This window comes from Octopus bimaculoides, chromosome 16 (assembly GCF_001194135.2).
Source record: "Octopus bimaculoides isolate UCB-OBI-ISO-001 chromosome 16, ASM119413v2, whole genome shotgun sequence".
NCBI classification, from domain to species: Eukaryota; Metazoa; Mollusca; class Cephalopoda; order Octopoda; family Octopodidae; genus Octopus; species Octopus bimaculoides.
The window spans coordinates 14,656,417-14,662,028 of NC_068996.1; the positions used below are offsets into that span (position 1 = coordinate 14,656,417).

At 35.9% G+C, this 5,612-nt stretch overlaps 1 long non-coding RNA gene across 3 annotated transcripts in view; it reads left to right on the forward strand.

Annotated features, from left to right (window-relative positions):
* LOC128249591 (uncharacterized) overlaps window positions 1-5,612 on the forward strand; it is a 30,391-nt gene that overhangs the window by 5,411 nt on the left and 19,368 nt on the right. The gene's annotated exons all lie outside the window — the stretch shown is intronic.

Below are 5,612 nucleotides of genomic sequence, written 5' to 3' on the forward strand. Positions count from 1 at the left end.
ATATATATATATATATATACATATATACGACGGGCTTCTTTCAGTTTCCGTCTACCAAATCCACCCACAAGGCTTTGATCGGCCCGAGGCTATAGTAGAAGACACTTGCTCAAGGTGCCACGCAGTGGGACTGAACCCGGAACTATGTGGTTTGTAATCAAGCAGCTTACCACACAGCCACTCCTACGCCTGCTATGTCGATTATCATTTAAGTTCTTTCTTTTTTATTCACCACAACAAAGTCCGATTCCCGATGTTTGGTCGGGTGATTGTACTGGGTCATTGCATACCACAGCATTTTGCAATTCTCATTTTCAGTGACTCCTTCTGGAGTTTTCTCATTCTACGTCTTTGTTCTTTGTAGATTTCCACAGAGCTCTCAATGGGTCATTCTTGTGACAATGTCATGGCGTCTTTTGTATTCGCGTTGTGCCAATTTCGGACATTCACTAATGCTATGTCATACCGTTTCACCCCTCTAGCCACACATTCTGCATTTGTCGCTATCGGTATTGTTGTCTATTCTGCACTTCATATAATTGGTCCTTAATTCTTGTTCCTGAGCTGCGCATATGAGTGCTTCTGCCTCTATCTTCAGTTCACACCTCCTCATTCATAACTGCCGGTCCTTTGTATCTGTCTTCGTGTTCACATCTCTTGCAAACTAATATTACATTTTTTTCTTTCCATGGTTTTTCTGTTTTTGTTCAATTCTTGTTTGATTTTTTTCTTTCGTTACACAGTTTTTAGTTTTGTTGACGCCGGCCTTCTTCGTGTTTCAACAATGGCTCCACGGCATTTTTTATATACCACCCTAATCTATTTTCCTCTACTTCAATACAGTCCTAGCAACTGATTAAACCTTCCCCACCCTTCCTTCCGGAAAAGCACAGCCTTTCGGTGTCACTCTTAGGGTAGAAGGCTCCGTCTGCAGTCAAAATTTTTCTGGTCTTGGTATTCATTTTCTTCATTTCTCTCTTTCGCCATTTTATAATTCCCGCTCCATACCGAAGTGATGGTATCTCCCACGTATTAACTGCTTGGATTTTATTCCATCCAGTCAATATTGAGCGCAACACCAACCTCAGTCTTCGGAAATACTCCATCCTCAGTTGCTCTTTCATTTCCTTCTCCAATATCTTGTTGTACTCTAGTTTCCGTTTCAATTTGTTTAATCAAATCTCTATTCGGTAATTCTATCCTCGCTGGGGACTGTTCTTTCCCTCTTCTTAGGTACATTATTCTGCACTTCTTGATTCCAAATTCCATTCTAATATCAGTGCTAAAACAGTGGACCGTGTTCACCAAGGAATTCACTTGTGTCTCATCTTTGCCATACAGTTTTAAATCATCCATGAAATGATTGATTGTTTGGGCTTTTTCCTTTAGTTGGTACCCCAGGTTCATTTTCCAAAGTACTAAGGTCATAGGTATCATACAGAGAACAAAAAGTAATAGAGATTGGCTATCACCCTCGAAAATACCCCTTCTGATATCCAGGGTGCCCAGGCTTTTCCGTAATATGCCAGTTCAGTTTCCATCCCTATTATTATTATCATTATTATTATTACTATTGTTCAGTAGTTTTATTTTTATAACGTGCTTTCACTTCACTACCGAGCGCAGCTCTGTGCGCCTTGAGTATGTGCTGTGGTTTACTGTGGTGCTCTTATGGTTACTGTATTGAAAGTGTTTTGCGTAAAATGTGTGCAGTGCCCAGTAGTGCAATTTTCTGTATGTTATATATATTTGTAAGTCCTGGTGTTTTTGTTATGTATTTGTCTGAGTATTTTTTTTATTATACCGAAGGCACCTACTATAATAGGAATTGTTTCTGTTTTTAGATTCCACATTCGAGTTACCTCTATTTCCAGGTCTTTGTATTTTGAAAGTTTTTCCATTTCTTTTAGAGAAACGTTGTCATCTGCTGGTATTGATACATCAATTAGAAAGCATTTTTTTTCTTCATGATCTTTGACAACTATATCTGGTCTATTTGCCTTAATTTCTCTGTGTGTATTGGCATATCCCAGAGTATGGTTGCCTTCTCGTTTTCTGTGACCTTGCCATCGTTTTATCATACATAGTATTATGTAGTTCGAGTTTTAGAATATATTTTAGTTGCTTTACAGTTTTTATTGTTTCTTCTTTTTCTTTATAGCTGTCAAGTATTATGACTTCTTGTATTATTTGGCTTCCTTGATGACAGAAACAGTTTTTTGTTTTGCTCGTGTTTTATGGCTATTTGTGTCAGTTTTCTTTGGTTCTGAGTTAGACATTTCTGTAGTCTAATGGTGGATATTTTATAGTAGTTTTCTAATTGTGTAAGGCCTCTATCACCTTCAATTCGTTGGATACATAACCTTTGTATGCTAGATTTTAGGTAGTGTATTCTAAATTTCGTCAGTATTTTTCTGATTTTCCTGTCTAGTTTTACTAGTTCACTTAGTGTCCCCTTAATAGAATTACAACTATAACTTATAACAGAGACAACTAGCGTATTAATGCCAATTATCTTATATTCACATTGAGTTCTCTTACACACACACACACACACACACACACGCACGTGTGCGTGTGTAGCAGCTACGTTTATGAGAAAGCTATGTTGGGGGCATTCTTATGAAACAAAGAGTTATTAAACAATCAAGATATCAATTAGGGCTTTCATCGATGGCAATTTGTAAGCTATTTCGTGGAGATATCTGTATTAATTAAATGTGAAGATTAATTCAAGTTGATGTCATACATACAATGCAATTGAGTGGATCGATTTTGTTCCATTTGCATAATGTGTTGGTATGACTGAACGTTTGTTCATATCACGTGATCGGGCGCGTTGTAATCTTATTGATTAGCAGGTTTATTATTATTGCGGGTCATAAAATAAAATAATTTAAAATTCAATTTGATTAAAAGAACATTCTCGTTCTCTACTTCTTTTTTTCTTCTTTTCCTTCTCTCTGCATCTCATTCTCTCAAATAGTCTCTCTCTTCCCTTCTCTCACACCTTGTAAAATGGACAAAATTATGCATATATTGTGAAATGGAATGCTCCAAGGAGTAAGAATGAAACAAAACACTGGGGAGAAATTATAAACAACATGCGAAAGAGGGATTATAAGTAAAATTAAAATTAAAACATTATTCCGAACCTAAAGGAGAATACTGTCGAAGTGTAAGTTTATTTCAGCACCAAAAGTTTCACAAAATTGCTTACTCTCATATTCCGCCGCGTTCGAACACAACTTGAGAAATTAAACGAAGTTATGAATTGTCTTAAGTCAACGTAGCCAGAAACCCATAGACAGGCCTGGATTTTCTCAGTATAGTTGTCAGAGAGATTGACGCAACGACGAAGAGTAGTAGAGGGAGTAGCTTGCCCTGCAAATTTCTCTGTGAGAATTGTAAATTTTTCTTGGTTTCTAGTACTACAAATGGAGTTATTACCGATTCGGATAGCAGTAATAATAATAATAAATACCTCGAGAACAAAAACGGCTGAGAACTTCTTCCTGGGAGTAAATGTACCCCAGGAGAGGTGGCAACACACTAGAAATGATGTATGAATAAAAACACTGGTGATTGTAACACATCACCACAATCCTCTTTATGAGTGTAATGCCAAATAAAAATCATCATTATCATCATCATTTTTAAGGCGGTGATCTAGCAGAATCGTTAACACGCCGGGCAAAACGCTTAGCGGTATTTCGTTCTGAGTTCAAATACCGCCGAGGTTGACATTGCCTCCCGTCCTTCGCGGTCGATAATTAAATACTGGTGAAACGCTGGAGCCGATGTAATCGACTAGTCTCCCACCCACAAATTTCAGGCCTTGTGCCTTTAGTAGAAAGATTATTATTATTATTGTCTTTGCACAGCTTCTAATGCTGGAGATGTACTACAGTGTCAGCTGTTCACTACCAGTGAACTAAGGTATGTAACACCCCTTATTTTTCGAGCACCATCCGGAGTATTCGAGCGGTTCCAAGCAGTGCTGTTTTCTGCAAGTGCTCCACCCTTATTGCAGCCCCTATTTGTTCCAGGTACTTCTCAAGATTTTTACTCCCTGTTCCCAGGGCTCCGATAATTATTGGTACTACTACTACTACCATTTTTATCGATCACAACTGCTTAACTTTCCAAGCTAATGAAGAGTGCGATTTCCCAAGCTGAATGAAGCGTGCGATTTCAGAAGGGGACTACTTCGAAGGAGATTAAACGCCGATGATCATATGTACTTAGTTTTCTTTTTATAACACCAGTCCCGATACTTTATGATAGGACCTCGTATGTATCACATATACAAATATGTTTGTATTAAATGCATATTGAAACTCTCCCTCCCCTCACTTTCACACACACATAAACACACAACCATACACGTCCAAATAAGATATTTGCCGAAATATTTCCGTTAATTAAGCTATATATTCTTTACTTTATACGTTATATAATTCATTAAAATTATATAAATTTATTAAATAAGAAATGCAACGAATTAAATAAGGATGTATTTATAAGCCCTTTATATTAATAATCTACTTTTTTTTGTATCTGTTTGTGTTTTGTATTTTCTGAGTTTCCTGTCTTCTATAATTTTATCACCGTATTAATATTAATCCTATTCTTATTAAAGAAAAGGTTGTCATTTCGATAATTTTTCAAAAATTCTGGCAAGCCTTTAAGAAACACCCAAGGCTTAAGCTGTTTGGCATTTTATCGCGTGTTTCCTCTGCTCCTTTGAGGATTTTAAGTTTTGTTGGAAGGAAAGAGATAGATAGCTGCATGGTGTAAATGGTGGTAATGGTCGCAGTCGTTGTCGTGAAATCTAGTAGCCATGGTAATGGTGATTAGTTGTGATGGCGGTTGTGCTGCTGACGATAGTACTCGAGGTCGAGTCGTTTGTGGAAATGCAGTTGCCACATCAATGCTTGATTTTAGTTTAGTTTTGTTTTTTTTCTTTTTCATAATGGAATTCGTGTCTTAATAATGCATCTTCCGACAAAATGTTGAACTTTAATCTCATCTTTGGCAATTGGATTAGTTTATATCTTAAAGCACATGTGCGTGATTAAGCGATAAACTCAATTTAATTTGGCTAGAAAAAGAAATCAATACTGATTCGGGCAAAATGCCTGGTTAGTGTGTTTGGAATAATATTATTCGTCTAATAATATGGGTCTGTTCTGATTTTCAAATGCTTAATTTTGGTTATATTTCGTTTTGTTTCTATCTTCGACATTTTTGATTTGTTACACTGTTATGTTTAATTACGTTGGAGTAATTTTGCTGCAGATAAAATGAAATATTTTCAATAAATTTATTCCGTTCATTTATTTTCTCAACACGATTATTAAAAGATGCCACCAATATCTTTTAAATCGATTCATGAACACAGAAAATAATAACAACAGCAACAACAACAACAACAACAACAACAACAACAACAACAACAACAACAATAATAATAATAATAATAATAATAATAATAATAATAATAATAATAGGTATTTTTTTTTCCTTTTGAACTTTTAAAAATTGCTCAAACTGTCACATTGATGGATATGTATTTGAGAGTAATTATATACATACATACATACATACAT